Here is a 17,076-nt window from a genome sequence, read left to right on the forward strand (position 1 = left end):
AATTACATCTCTTTTAAAATCACTTCTAATTCATCCATTTTATTTCTCATGTTCTTCCATTCATGTCGATACATATGACAGCATTGCCTTGCTTTCCTTACTTTATCACCCTGATTCCATCCTAATATTTCTTCCACTTTGAGATTAAATCTAGCCGAACTTTTATTTCAGTTTCGGCAAAGGCTGCTCTCATAGTAGTTCTGGATTCCTTAGAAATAGTCAACTGGGACTAAAAATTAACTCCCCCTCTGTTACAAATGACATCACCATAGTCCGACAGGACCATGGGGCAGTTCTGCAATTAGAGAGATGACTGACGGTGGTTCAACCTGAGGGTCACCATGCCTGAAGCCAGTTAAGAAGGACAGTCCTTCATGGTAACAATGGCTGGTGTGACGCCGTTGACATCACTCTGCATTGCAATCCAGCCATCTGGTCAACCCTTCTGCTACAAATATTTGCCCTCTGGATCTATCTTTCCTTTATGCTTCCAACGTATGGCAATAAATCCTGTGGTTACCAATCTATCAGCCCCTCAGTCTTTTGCCTCGCTCCTGCTGTCCATTTTAGGACCTTTGTTCTCCAGTTACCTACATTTGGCCCCCATACAAGCCGTGTTCCTCCGGTACTGATGTAACATGTGCATTAGGAGCAAAAATAGGCCATTTGGCCCCTTGAGTCTGGTCCACCATTCAAATAGATGATGGCTAGTTTGGTTGTGATCTCAACTCCACTTTCCTATCTGGCCTTGAACGCTTTGGCTGGCTTGTTAGTCAAGAACTTATTGACCTCTGCCTTAAAAGTATGAAATGATCATTGCTGTTTGGGTAAGAGAGTTCCACAGATTCATAAATTCCCTTCATTACTGTGTTAAAAGGGAGATCCTTTATTTTTAAACCGTGTTCTCCAATACTAGTCCATCCCACAAGGGAAAACATACTCTCAGGATCCACATTATCAAATCAGCTCAGGACCTTACATGTTTCAATAAGACCACCTCCCTCTCTTCTAAACTCTAATCAAGACAGACCCAACATGTCGAGTTTTTCATTGGAGGATAAATCATTTGAGTGAACCTTTGCTGAACAGTTTCAAAAACAAATAGAATACATATGGCTCTGACACAAGCCAAAATCCTCTCGTGCATTTTACCCACCCAACAGACAAGCCCTGAAGCTTGGCACATGGGAAGCAACATACTATGTGAGATTCCTGATTGTTCTCTTGCAGTAAATTCTATCACTCCCTCGTAGTATGGATTTCTTCTCTGTTCCCCTTAATGCAAACAACTTGCTGTCCTGAAACATTGCCTTGCTTATGCAATTCAATTCTTGCCCACTTCTAAAGCTGAAAATCTGTTAGGAACTTTAGTTCCCTCTGTTCCTACCTCCCCTTTATATAAACTCTCAGGGCTTCCATGCCATCCTGACTCCCATTACTACACCACCAACACCATGGAATGTCTTTCACGCACTTTGGCTCCTCACACACAGCGTAGCTAATTGCAGCTCAAGCCTGATCAGCATTTCATAAAGGATCCAATTAGTTGGTACCTCATACAATATTCTTTCCACCCCCCGACAAAGATCTTGAGACTCCAGCATGGCATACTTCATGCACACTTGTGAATCATTGAGGTTTTTTTAGACTAAACTTACAATTGAGTTTTTCACAAAGCTAACAGCAATCCCTATTTCAAAGATTCAGACTTCTGGTTTTGCTAAGATTCTGCATGGCTGGATGGCTTCAATTAAGGGACTTCTGAAGACCCACTGAACAGCAAACTGCTCATGTCATCAAATGGGAATGGTAAGCTCTTTGGAATAACATGAGACATCCATTCATTTTTCAATTAATAAAGCCACATGGCATCCTAACACAATATCAATATTTACCGTTTGTTCACAAAGAACAAGAAAATTTGTCTTTGAAATTCTTTGTTCTCACACAAAGTTCCCAGGGTTTTATTTGAGATGTTGACTGCTCTCTTAGAGGATACTGGAAGCTGTCCACTATTGCCGCGTCATGGACTGTTTCAGCATCCAAGAAGGTGCCAATGGAACTCAATACTGCAATCATCAGCAAATATCCCCACTTCTGACTTTAAGTTGGAGGCTTTGATGATACAGCTGAAGATGGTTGGGCCTGGGACACTACATTAAAAACTCCTGCAGTGATGTACTGGCGCAGAGATGATTCACTTTGAATAACCACATCTTCCTTTGTACTGGCTGTGATTCATTCAGTCGAGATTTCCCCCTGACTCCCATTGAGGTCAATTTCCTAGAGACCCTTAATGCCACATTCAGTCAAATGCTGCTTTGATGTCAACATGTCTTACCGCATGTCTGAAATTCACCTCCTTTTTCCATTTTTGGATCAAGGTTTGAAATGAGGTTTGGATCTAGGCGGATCTTGAAGTAACATAGGTGAATTAATATTACTGTCAATGACAACGTCCAACATTTTGTTAATAATTCAGAGAAGATTAGGGGCTGTAATAGTTCATAATAGATTTGTCCTACATTTAATGGACTGCATAGAAAACCATTCAATGATATTAAATCACTATCAACACTTCAAGTTTGAGGTTCCCATCACTTTCTCAGGGCAACTAAATGCCAGGCCAGCTCGTAATGCATTGCCAAAATGAGTTTAATAAGTAGACTCTGGATGGTGGGACTGATAAACCCTTATCTAAAGCTGTTGAACTGGGTACAAGCTGAAGATGAAAATGAGATATTCCTTTTTTGGAACTTAAACTGGTATTATTAGTAAAACATTAAATAATAATTGCACTGGTACTTCTGTTTTTAATCTATGAAAAGATCACCATTTATTAAACCTACAGCACACTTTCAAACAAACATAGTCTTTTTTTTATTTCAAAAATATACTTTATTCATAAAAATCTTTGTATATATACATTGACACCAGTTCAGTTCTGCACAGTTGCATATCAAGCAAACAAACAAAACGTTGAACTTTGACTATCTCAAAAAATCGAAAGACCTCTCTTACATAAAACTAATATTTACATATATTTGAGGTGCTAGGAGTGTTCAATAACTGAACAGACACCCATTTACCTTCAGCAGGAAGACCTCAGACAGTGGTCTATCCTCACTGCGCCTCAGTGGCTGCTGTCCCAAGCTATAGTGCGTCCCTCAGCACATAGTCGTGGACCTTGGAATGTGCCAGTTTCCAACACTCAGTTGGGGTCAACTCCTTGTTCTGGAAGACCAACAAGTTTTGGGCAGACCAAAGAGTGTCTTTCACCAAGTTCATAGTCCTCCAGGCACAGTCGATATTTGTCACAGTGTGCATCCCAGGCAACAGACCTAAGAGCACAGAGTCAATATCACGGAGCTGCTTGAGGTGAACCTTGACAAAACCCACTGCATCTTCTCTTTCCAAAGGCACATTCCAGAAGGAGGTGTGTGACAGTCTTAACCCCTCCGCAGCCACTTCAAGGGGAGAGTGCGGTGGTGCAGACTGACCAGGCATACATAAACGATCTCACAAGTGGTACACTTCTCACCACCAGCTAAGCTACATCTTGGCGCTTGTTGGAAAGTTCTGGTGATGAGGCATTCTGCCAAATGACTTTGACCGTCTGCTCAGGGAACTATGCAACAGGATCCATCTTCTCCTTTTCCCCCAGGGTCTTAAGGATCCTAAGTACTGACCACTTCCTGACGGACTTGTGGTCAAAGGTGTTTTTCTCCACAAAGGACAGGTGATACGGAGCATTCCATTGCAGTGAGGCCAGTCCCATCCTTTGTAACACCAGGGACAGGTAGAACCTCAGTACATAGTGGCACCAGGTGTTTGCATACTGAGGGTCTACGCACAGTTTGATGCAGCCACACACAAAGGCGATCATCAGGATGAGAGCGACATTGGGTACATTCTTCCCCTCCTTATCTAGAGTTTAGTACATGGAGTCTCTGCAGACCTGGTCTATCTCAGGTTTCCGGATGAAACAGATGATGGCTTGGGTGACTGAAACAGTGTGGTTTTAGGGGAAGGGCCAGACTTGTGTTATGTACAACAACAGAGAGAGTGCCTTACACTTGATGACCAAATTTTTACCCACAATAGAGAGGGGGCAGTGTTGGTAAAGGTCAAGTTTCTGCTTCACTTTGGCGATGCACTCCTCGCAAGATTTTGCGCATGCCCCGGCCCCTCAGAACCATATTCCCAGCACCTTCAGGTAATTTCTCCTGACGGTGAAGGGGATAAAGGATCGGTCGGCCCAGTTCCCAAAGAACATGGCCACACCGTTGCCTTGACTTATCTTGGCTGCGGGGGCCAGTTCGAACTGGTCGCATATGCTCATGAGTCTGTGCACTGACAGCAGATCCGAGCAGAAAATGGCGACGCCGTCCACGTACGGGGAGGCTTTGACCTGCTGGCCTCCACTGCCTGAACAGTCTCAGGCTTGCATCCTTCCTGATAGACTCAGCAAAGGGCTCTTTACAACACACAAACAAGGCAGGAGAGTGTAGGCAGCCCTGCGTGACTCCAGATCTGATCAGGAAACTTTCTGATTCCCACCCGTTGATTGAGATTGCGCTAACGATGTTGATGTAAAGCAGTCGGATCCAATTCAAATAAACACAGTCATCAAGAGAGCCACTAGAAAATAAAATTTATATATAGTGCATCTTTATGATCTCAAGATGGCCAGGGGTTTTACAGCCACTTTTAAAGCGTAGTCACTGTTGTAAAGTGACAATATACAGTATGCCTTTGAGTTTAATATGGATATAATATTAACAGCATGAAATACAGCATGTGACAGCTTTATTAAAACAAGCAAAAGTTTATGCCAAATTAAATTTTACCGTTATTATTAAACAGTGAACCTTAAAAATTTAGCTGAATTCACTGGCTAATAAACAGAGTAGCCTTCACCTTCACTGAATAGAGCATTCTTTCATTTGAAGAACCATTGCATGTCCCTGCAGTTTTGTAAACAGACAAGTTGATATAAATATGTATGTAAGCATACAGGGGACAGTGTGAAGCTGTAGAGTATTGATCTTTCACAGACTGTCTTTGGTTTGAGGATTCCTTCCAGCAAAATGCATCTTCTAAATAATGATAAAAACTGCATTATACTGTTTGCAGAAGTCATGGCAATCATATGCTGTTTATGAGTGCAAAGAACCAGATCGAGCCAGTTTCTGTTGAATACGGTGGCAAAAGTTCAGACTTGCCATCATATCTGGCTTTTTTCTCCCACTATGCAGCACAAAAGTTCTGAACTGGTAAACAGCAATGCAGTTTGATGATTATACTGTTGGATGCTTCACATCCTACAATTCTGTACACTGGTTTTATTACAGCCCTAGATTAAATAAGTATGTATAATGTATATATACGTTTTGTTCAACTTCTGGCTACATCCTGCAGTGTTAGTTTTGACTAATTCTCCATGGAAAAAAATCCCTGTTGATCATTATTTTGTTGTTTAATTATCTTGCTGCTGATGTACAGTTCTATTCAACGTGGTGTCATTTTACATCGACGAGGAATAAATGCTTTGCCTTTCTGAGGTCGATTGAAAGTTAATTGGTCTCAGGCAAAGAACAAGCAAACTTGACTATTTATATAATGGGGTGGATTTTGAAATAGGATTCAGGTCTAAATGTCGTGTTTTTTTTTGGAAATGCAAGTTTATCATGTCTTCCCAGCCCTGTCACATTTCTATGCAGCTGTTTCACAGGTTGTGATCCTCCACATTTGAATTTCTCTGCCCATCCTGCTATTTTTATATGCCGTTATAAAGTTTTGAAAGCGACAAAACTCCTGCCTCACTGGAGGGTTTGTGACCACTTGGGAAAACCGATTGAAGAATTGAAAACACTCTCACTGTTAAGTGCTTTGACTATTCAAAATGTCAGTGTTAGATGCTGTTTTGTTGTGTAGGTATGTTTTAACAGCAGTGACTAATCATAGTGCATCTTCCCAGGAAGGAACGTCATAAATAAATTGACCAAAGTTGAGAGGCATTAGACTACTTTTCATCCTCTTGCACTTATGCATTTGAAATAGAAGATATCGCTGCTTGAGATCTCCAGTGTACTAATCCAAAGCAATTTTGGATCCAAGAATCCTTTTAAATTGAAACAAAAGAAAATCTGAGGCTTTCACCTCAAAGATAAAAAATTGCTGGATGGGTTGTCTGGTGTAAGTTAGAAAATAAATCACCCTTTATCCCTCCAGTTTCAGCAGACTCTATTTTTTACATTAGTCATAGTTTGTTTTTGGCAACACAACCTATCATGAATGCTTGGCTGAGTCTCAAAATTACGTAACGACTTATTTCAGCAGGGGACTACATTCACATTTGATTGTCAATTTTAAGAGGCTATTAAAGAGAAACATGTCTTTGATGTAGTTACTGAGTGTTTATTTTACAGTCGATTGATAACTTAAATGGATATTTAAAATTGTTTTTTTTAGGGAGTTTCTTTTCCTTAGTAAGTTGTATGTTTGAATGGCAACTTTGTTAACTGTTAGAAATTTATATCTTTTAAATGTTCATTTCCAAGATATCTTGAATTAAACTCATAGTTGATACTGAAGAGGTGTCCAAGGGGGTCACGTAGGCATTGCTGGGGTGCATGAGGGGTTATAGAGAATGAATCAGCTAGCCTGGGGAGGGTATATCAGGCTGCGAATGAGTGGTAGTGAACAGGATAAGCAGGGAGGAGTAAGATTTAGGGGACATCAGAGTTATGTTGCGAGATGGGCTACATTAATAATTCTATTCTATTTAGTATGTGTTCAAGCAGATGTGAAAGGCAATAATAAAAATAATTTCTATTTACATTGTACTTTTCACAATCTCAGAACCTCTGAAAGCATTTTAGTTAAATGAAATACTCTTGAAAGTGATCACTGTTGTAGAAGTGTTGTGCACAGCAAAGTTTAATAGACAGCAATGTGCCAGCGCAAGTTGACAGATATTTATCAGAAAGTCCAGTCTATCATTAAATTTTCTGCAATATTAAATGGCCTGGTCATTACAGAATCTTTCCTCTTGAAGAATTAGTTGGAAATACTTGCAATAACCAAGCAGAATTTGTTCCCACCCCTTTCTTTAGACTTCCTTCCAGTTCACTGAAATCATCTGGAAAATGATAGCATGAAGCAAATATCTTTATGCTAATTGAATAAAGCACTTCTGTGTTTCTTTCATGATTTATTTGGTGTTTGTCCTGCTTAGGTGACTTCTATTTTGTGACATTTACAGACTGGGAGCTTTCATGTTACACAAGTTGTCATGTTTAAAAACTTGGCAATGGTTTACTCACACTCACTTGCCATACTGACAGACAGAGCCACATGATAGCACCTACAGTCATGATAAAGGGATGTTGATATTGACTTTGACCATCTGGATTCAGGGTTAGTTGGATCCCATTTAATGTTTGGCTGATCTACTGGCACTGGGAAGCATTACTCATTAGTAAGGCAACCAAATCCAGCTATGTCACAACAGTCAATGGTATCCCAATATGGCTCCTTATGGGAATGCTGATTCACTCATTCACCAATACAGGCCAGAAGGGTAGCCTTGTTTCTGCTGCTAGATCTCCTTGTTGAAATCTTTATGGGTTCATGAAAATCAATTCTTAATAAAGACAACAACTTCAGAGCGAATTTCACAATCAGCGGGACTTAGAGAATTCGAGCAGACAGAGGCTCTCTTCAGTCTTTCTGCTGTCATGGAGAGGAGCTGCTATGCTTTCCTTAGTTGCATACTTGCTTGGGGATCAAATTTAAGATTTGTTTTGATACCAATTAATGGTTCTGACTGGGTCGCTCCACAACTGAATAGAAACAAAGCTGAATAATGTCTAACCAAGAGGCCTTACCCTCACATAACTGAGAGTACAAGGGATGCTGTGATTCATTCCACGCCTTCCCACTTCTCTCCCCCTGTCCCCACCAAGCACTACCTCATAAACCGGGACAAAGAGAAGATAAAGGAAAAAGGTGCAGGAGATAAAGGAACAGAGGCAGGAAAGAGAAAAATGAAGAGAGAAAACAGATAAAGTCACAGGGTGGAAGAGGACAGAGAAGAGGGGTAGACATGTCTCCTGAAGGTCCTCTAACCTGTGTATGGCTTTGTGAATATTACACATTTACAACTGTTTCAAACGTAAGTAGACCGGATTTGAACTTGGACCTTGCATTAAGAAAGGACACAGCTCATGCTTTTGGTTTATAATAACCACTCAGTACAATCACTGTTCTTTCAATATTCACAGAGAGAAGTATAACCTTGTTCCAAGTTCAATTCTTTTCTTTGTCTTCTCAATTCCTTTTCCCTCCGTGAAATTACAAACCATTCTTTCATTAACAGGATAAACAAGTGACCTCCTCCTGAGCTTGTTGCACACTTTTGCCTCTGCAGCATTAAACAGAGGCTAGAGTCTGTGGGCAATTGGCCTGTTTGGATTATTCAAAATTACACATTAAAAAACATGGTTGAAATAACTGTGTGTTTTATTAGAGAGAGGAGCAGATTTTCAGTGCTTTCCATGACCTTGCTGGTGTTTTATTTACTAGACATTGAGTAGAACACTTTAACTGTGTGTTAGTGAAATATAAGCTGGTGGTATTAAGCTCCCCCCAATGCAGAAACATGCACTCCTCTATTCACACTGAGTCCATACACTTTGACAGCCAGAATCAGTCCTTAGCAATTACGTTAGGAGGAAAATCCCAAATGTGTTGTTTTTCATCCCAATTGACAAGGCATCAGCGCCAGATTTCCATAAATCAGCATCCAACCTCTGCATGGAACAGTCTGCGATAGATCCCACTACTGAGAGAGGCAGGGAACAGATTCCTAACAACATTGAGGGCGCCCAAGAGCTATCTTGCAACACCGATTTCATACCAGTTCCTGGCACCGCAAACAAAGCAGATTGCGACAAGTGTAGCAATCCACAGCAATTTCCATTTAACCAGCACCTCTAACGGAGCCAAAGGCATGTCTCATTCAGAAGTACAATCGATTCACTCAAGTAGTACGATTCAGGCTAAATGTTGACAGAGAGATTGATCTTGGACCCACTCACACAGAACACACACAGGCTGGATTTACCATGTGGACCACACGTCTGGAAAGAAATAAAATACTGCACACTGACACTGGAGCAGCAGTCCTTTGTCAACCTACCAGATTCTGATAATACGGAAGGCAAGTAGCTGCTGAAATGGAAAGTCCATCATTCATTCTGGCAAAAGAATTCAAGATCCAATTGTCTGCAGTTTCTTGTTGCTAACTCCATTTTTCCATAGTTGCTCTGGCAAAGTATTGGGAGAGAGAAATGGTGGAGGCTGGAGTGAAAAGATCAAACAATTCCAGTCTGCTTCCACTACTTTGCCAGAATATGTAAAATCCAGCTCGTGATTGGCAATTTTAACAAACAGGCCCTTAGATCCTGATGCCACATATTAGACCTCAACACTTCTCGAACAGTTGATGTGGCTACCCACAGCAAGCCAATGCTTTGTGATTTTAAGCACTTGGGTTCATTATACATCAATATGATCCCTAACTGCAACTAAATTGAGTCCTGAATGGCAAGAATAGAACAGGAGTAAGCTATTGAGCCAATCGTGTCTATTGTGCCACTTAATTAGATATTGGCTAATCTGTGTCTTAACTCCATCAACCTACGTTGGTTCCACATCTCATGATGCTCTTAGCTAACAAACAAAAAGGTTAGTTTTGATGTTTTCAATTGACTGAACTTCATCAACTATTTGCAAGGGGAGTTATTCGATCCCCACTATTGTTTGTGTGAAGGTGTACTTTCTAACGTAACTATTGAAATGGCTCAGCTGTAATTATAAGAGTCACTTACAGCATGGAAGGATGACCATTTAGTCTATTGGGTCTGTGTCAGCTCTCCATTGAGTGTTCCAGTCCATCCCATTTTCATATCTCCACAAGTTGACTTATTTCAATCGCCCACCCAATTTCCTTTTAAATCACTCATTGTTTCTGCTCCCATTACTCATGGAAGCAGTCATTATTAGCCACTACATAAAATTATAACCCTGGATGGGTTTCTGGCTGGGTTCAAATTGGGCTATACAGAGAAGAAGATCTTAAAGTCAAATCTAGAAATTCCTTTTCTGGGCTCCACAAAGCAGGGGAGTTCCTCCAGGCACGGTCGTGACCTTTTACCTTGGTCCCCTCTTCTTCCCTCTAACAAGACCGATACAAAATCTTAGTTTCTTACGTGCAATCTGGTGGAAGCCCAAGTTTCCCCTCTCATCCTTCTGCAATTTTTCACCAGTTTTGCTGACAGTTAACTAGCAGCATGTAAGTATGGCTGAGTGATAGATACCCCAGGCCTTTGGTCTCAGCTAAGTACAAATCAATTCACACTTGTACCTCCTGGCCCTATAAGTGTTCCCAAAACCCTGTGATAAGAGAGAGAAAAAGAGATTGATTGACGATGAGAAAGCTTATGACCATATCTTAACATCACCACTAAGGCTGGCAAATTTTTACCTTGAATCAAATAATCCCTGCATGCAGAAAGAGGCCTTTCAGCCCATTGAGTCTGCACTTACTCTCTGAAGACCATCCCACTCAGAACCCCCATCCCTATACCCCCACATTTAACCTGCCTAATCCACCTAGTCTACACATCCCTGTACACTACTGGGCAATTTAGCATGGCTAATCCAACTAGCCTGCACATCTTTGACCTGTGGGAGGAAACCAGAGCACCCGGAGAGAACATGTGAACTTCACACAGTCACCCAGGGCAGGGATCAAACCCGGGTCCCCAGTCCTGTGAAGCAGCAGTGTTAACCACTGAGCCACTGTGTCTCCCTAGCTTCATTCCCATTTCAGCTTATCTATTGCTGAAACTATTACTCATTTTTTGAAAAAATCTCCAGACTTGCCTATTCCAAAACATCTTGACAGACATCCTACATTCAACTCTCTATAAACTTGAGGTCATCCAAAACTCTAATGTACTTAACTTGCACAAAGTCCTGATCAACTATCACCTCTATTGTGGCCAACCTGTTTCCAAATCTCTCCATTGGCTTTGTCCTCTCTATCTGTGAAATTTCCTTCAATCCCTCAATTGTCCACCGTATCAGTGCTCCTTAATTCTGGCCTCTTGAGCATCCCAAATTTTCTATCACTGGTGGCCATACCTTCAGTTGCTCTGATATTCTCTCTTGATATTTCTCTGCCTTTCTATCTTACTTTCCTCCTTTGAGAGACCCTTACAATCCTTCTCTTTGACCAAGCTATGCATCGTCTGACTGAATCTCTCATGGGACTCAGCATCACATCTTATTTCATGATGCTGCTGTGAAGCTCAGTGGAATATTTTACGATGTTAAAAGTGCTCTATTAATAAGTCGTTATTGAAGCTACAGACATATTGCCGTATCCTACTTCCTTCATGCTATCTGAGGCTACATTTGGCATGCAAATGGGATCGGAATAAATATATGTTTACCAATATTGACAGCACACTTTACATTGTCTTGTAGAGGTCAACATCTGGCATTAACGTTCACCTACCCCTCGCTCATGATGAAGAATAATGATTTGAATAAATAAGTTTCATTCTGATTTGTTTCCTATGCCATTGCACTATGCATTTATTAATTTCAAAAATATACTTTATTTATAGAATATCTTACCATACATGTCTAGTCCTTAAAGCAATTCGGTTCTCTACAGTAGCAGATGGAGTAATATTGCATTTCCTTAAACATTGATCATCCTGATTTCTCTACAGTCTATTAGAATGTCTCAAACTTCCACATCATAACTTTGATGTGTGGTTACTGTTGTAATGATGCAATACAGGGCCAATTCTCATACCGCAAGTTCCTATAAACATCAATGAACTAATGACCACACTTTCTGTTTTTGCAATGTTGCTTGAAGAATAATAATTAACCAGGATGCCACTTGAAAGTGCTCCTTGAAAGGGATCAAAGTTACAATTCTTAGAACTTTGACGAGCTTCCTGATGGCAAATGGTTGGAAGCCCTTTTGCACGTGTTTGTATGTCATGTGTGCTCATTAAAAGGCCTGCTCGCCAGAATCAGGATTCACTTCCCAGTCGAGTTCTCTAACAGTGTGAAATCCCGTCCTTCAGACACCCGTTTCCATTTAAAGGGCACAATGCAGGTGAGATGCTTGAGTTGCTGGAGTTTGCAGTGAGGAGCAAGTGCATTTGGCCTCTTCAGGCAGCATTCACCTACTGACATCTGGTGGTGGTAAGCCTTCGGGTCACGGAGGACAAGTGAGAGAAGGAGGCTGACGTGTAACAGGACCAGACCTCCCCTCATCCAATTCATGAGAGACCCTCACAATATGCTACAGGGGAAGCTTCACGGACAATCAGACTAATTGTTATTTATGGCATGAGAGAGCGTGGCACTAAAGCAAAAGAGAATATTTGTTGAGGTGCAGAGCTAAGTACTGCACTCCTCAAGTCGCCTCACTGCTTCACTGGTGCTAAGACCGTATCCAGTTGTGTGGAAGTCAAAATCACGCAGTCACTGGAACTGGTGGCTGGTCACACCCAGGCAACATGCACTGGACAGAGGCTTTCACTCTTTGAAGTGGCATTACCACAGAATCATTTGCTGGATTGACGATCTCCACAGCATGAGGTTTTACACAACAAGAACTGCTCTTTGGCTTGAACGTCTCGAGTTGTTTCCAATTTGATAACTGATTGGCCATGAAAGGTTTATTTGCCTCAGAAGGGCCCTTTCTTCTCCCTGTGATGTCTTTCTGTGTGGTTCTTTTGAAAGCTGGTTGTTTTACAGTTTAGTGGTAGCACTCCTGCCTTTGAATTAGAAAGTCAGGGGGTCATGACTGACTCCAACAACTTGAATCCAGGCTGCAATCAAGCTGAGGGAAGGACACAGTGTTGGATGGGTTCTCTGCCTTTCAGGGGGCCATGAAAGATCCCAGGCCGCAAATTTGAAAGAGAGTAAAGAAACTTCGCCCCGGTCATTTATATGCACATTAAAACTGACATTGGTAAAGTGATCATTGTCTGTAGGCGCTTGCTATGCACAAATTGGCTTCAGAGCTTCCTACATGCCTCCTTTAGGAGGCAAGAAATCACAACATTTGACCAATCCCTCACTATGATCCGTTTCTGTCTCCAGCCAGCTGTGATACACAATACTGCGTTATCTGGGGGGGTGCCATAATTAACCTGGAGGTAGGCCTGCCATCCAATGAGTTGGCAATTGAGGGAGTAGGAATACAGACAAGACACCAGTGAAGTGTCCACATTCTGGCTTGAATATGTCAGGATGTGGTCTTAAAAAGAAAAAGACTGGGATGATCTTCACTTACAAAGTGCCAGAGCAAATGGAGATCTAGGTCCTGGGTTTGGATTAGAAGTTAGCTATTAAGATTTCATGACAGTTCAGAAGCTTTTCTTGGTCATTTTGTTGCTGCTGTCCTTGTTCCTGCCATGTTGGGGTTGGTCAGCTTCAGAGAGCTCCCAATAACCCCTCCATTCCCATGAAAGTGACAGAAAGTCAAAACGTAAGCTGTTAATGAGCTCTACAGTGACCTCAACACACCCAAGCACATGCAGGTGCCTTCATTCTCCCACCCACTATCCTGCTGCAATGTCAGCAAAGTCCATACAGTGGGCACTGGAGTTGGCACATTAGTGCACAGGTCCCGTTTATTTTTGAGGTTCTGCCTCCATCCTGTCCAGTTCAGGATGGGAAAATCTGGACCACACACTCACCCTCGCCACCCCAACCCCTCCCTAAGGTCTTCCTTTTCTTATCATCAGATTCACACTTGAATTTTTGCAGATTATTTTGAAGCACTGTTTGACCATGGATTCCAGCAGAGCCGGGCCTGATATCCACATGATAGGAATAACAAGTGCTATTAATGCTTTTATTCCAATGCATCACCTTCTTCAAAATCTTGCTGATGAAGCCAACTGTGCTATCTTTTTACACTGAGCAGGATGAGTTTAGCTGACTCACCCAAGGCCAGAGTTTGAATCAATAACCTCTTCACTTCGATGACTCAACAATGCTGTCTGGTCACTCGTTCAGAACAAAGCAGCATATCTGTGTAAAAGCTTCAGCCTCTTGTGTTCAACTTTAAACAGAGTTTCAAGCCCCGAAACCACCTTTTCTTTCTCTTACCTCAACTACTCCACGACTGAAACCTTTATTTACACTATCGTGACTTCTAGACTTGACTTCTCCAAGCGTCTACTTGCTGCCATCCTCCACCTTTCAAAAATTCCCAAATTGAACAAAACTCAATAGGCCATACTATGTCCTGCATTAAATTCCTATTGACCTTCAAACTTGTTCATTCCACAACTGAGTTACATTAGTGCATTTGAACAACAAGGAGTCAAAGTTAGAATCTTAACCTTGGATTTCTCCATCACCTTTTTCCAGTTCAGGTCTGCATCTTCGGTCTGATTTGGTTCTCCAACTTTGACATTTAAACAAACAATTTTCTGCCTCTCTAAACCCTTCCACTTTGTATTTGATTCTTTAAAAAGATTCTTAAACATGGAGCAAGCTGTTGTTCTCATCTCATATATCCCTCCCCCACTCCTATCATGCTGTAATGACAGCTTTTTCTACGATTTATGATTTGACCCTTCACGGTAATTTCTTTACAAAATGTCCTGCATAAATGAAAATTGTTGTTGTTTGAAAATGGATATTATTGTTATAAAGTATGTTTGTTATTTCAAGAAATAAGGACTTTTTACAGGGCAGATTCGTAAGTTTCAATGAGGAAGAACAGTATGAACACGTACTGTTTTAGAAATTCTTTTTTAATGTTCTGGATATGAACAAACTTAACTGCTAACAAAATTCATATATGCTGATTTCTGATGCCTCTTCCATTTTGTTACCTTGTTTACTCTCTATTGGTGGTTCTTAGCTAATTGCAACCTCAGCTAACGCAAGTGTAAGCGCATAGTTTCTCAAACATGTTTTAACTGGGTCTCTCTGGGATTGATCAGACAGAAAGCCAACCTGCTTTAGATTAAATCACTTAAAACAGTATAGAGTGAGATCGACCTTCTAAATTTCCACTGCTTATCTCTAATGGCCTCCTGGTGTCCTATCCTCCCTGACAATCCTCCAACTGGTTTCACTCAGAATCACAGAACAGGTCCGTGCCAGTACTTAAGCTCCACATATGCCTCCTCCCAATATAATTAATTTAACCATGTTAATGTGAACTTCTACTCCTTTCTTCTTATGAGCTTATCTAGCATCACCTTAAATTCATCATTGGGAAAGTACCTCTCCGAGGTGATGCTTTGTGCCATATCAATCATTACGTTTCAGGTCAATTAAATAATAGAATAATCACTCATCATTCGAGGTATGTTGAAATCCTGAACATAATCACTCATCACAAGCTGGAAGATCAGACACCCACTTGCAGTATTACATTGATTGCATGTTGGTCTAGCGCCAAATCCTTAGTTGATTGAATTACCAGAGACATGGTCTTCTTGTCATAGATGGGTTAACTTTCTCTCAACAGGTGCACTGGGCACTGTGCCTACCTCCTACCCACCTGCACTCCACAGGTACAAGTGTGGAGGGATGTGGAGTGGTGGGAGTGGGAGAGGTTTGGTGGTGGTGTGGATGTCAAGTGGCTTGCTGTCCTATGAGGAAATTGATGCCCATGGGTGGTCAACTAATACCCACTAAGGACCTCATGCCATTGCTACTGGAGTTAAACTGCAGAAGAGATCCATGCTAAGCCTGGCTGCTTCATGGGAGCTGGAGGGGATTTATGGGGAGTCTCCCCTCCCCTCCCATTCTGCCCAAGCCCAATGGAGAGCTCTACAAAGGCACCTCCAGATACCCCTCCCACTCCAGCCTTTCTACCACCGTTTCCAAACCCCTCACCAGAGCCTGGCAGCTTGGCTACTGCTCCTGGTGCCACTGTTAGTACAGGAGAGCTGCCTGCCTCTCATTGGCAATGTTGCTTCAAGCCAAATAATGGCCAATCATGTGCTAAATGGCTGGGGGCAGGCAACTGAAGGAGAGACAGGCTCCCCTTGACCTTTTAGCATAGGCTGTGGGACATGAACTGCAGCGCCCTGTTAAATTTACCCGCAACACCGTGAACTCCAACATCAATCGCCAAGATCCTACACCAGTCAGATATGTATTGGAATTCGGGATGACTCCCCTTCAGATTTTTCCTGCTAATTTATAACTGGAATTGCTGGCTTGAACAGTGGAAGGAAATAAGAAGGCTTACATTTACGTAGCTGTTTCATGAGCTCAGGATATTCCAAATTGCTGCTAACTAGGTGCTTTTAGTTATATTCCTTGCTATCAAATTTCAAAAACCAGCATATTCCTCAGAGAATTTCATTTCTTGCTATTACAACCCTTGCAGAATTGCCCTGCACTTTTTCCACTTTGAATTCCTTCATCAACCAACAGTACTGTGTTCCAAGGGCAAAAAACACAAACGTCGTGTTAATCCACTTTCAGGAAACCCTGATTGAATCAGTGAAATGGTATTACAATGGACCTTACCGCTACAGACCAAAACGTGTCGCAAAAATAAAGAAAGACAATGAAGAGTCTTCCATTATCCAAGGAAAGGTGCCACAATGTGTAGCTACTTTGTAGGACACTGATAGCTTTCTTTTATGGGTTCTGCTATGGGTCAATAGCATACTGACCACACCAGGACTGCCGGCTAAGATGGTACCTTGACTTTTTTGGAATTTATCAATCTTCTCTTGATTGTATCGCTGTGGAATATCTCATGTTCCATGAAGCATTATTGGCTATGTCTTAACTTGCAGCAAGTCACATTCACCTGGTCTTCAGTGGCCTACATTGGCTACTGATGAAGCAACATCCCCCCTCCCCGATTTTAACATTCCCATCCTTCTTTTCAAATCCACTCTCAGGCCATGCCCCTTCATGGGTCTGTAATTTCCTCCAACTGCACCAGCTCTCTCAGACCACTGCTTTCCTCTAACCCTGGCCTTATGT

The sequence above is a fragment of the Rhincodon typus genome, chromosome 17 (assembly GCF_021869965.1).
Source record: "Rhincodon typus isolate 14 chromosome 17, sRhiTyp1.1, whole genome shotgun sequence".
In the NCBI taxonomy this organism is placed as follows: domain Eukaryota; kingdom Metazoa; phylum Chordata; class Chondrichthyes; order Orectolobiformes; family Rhincodontidae; genus Rhincodon; species Rhincodon typus.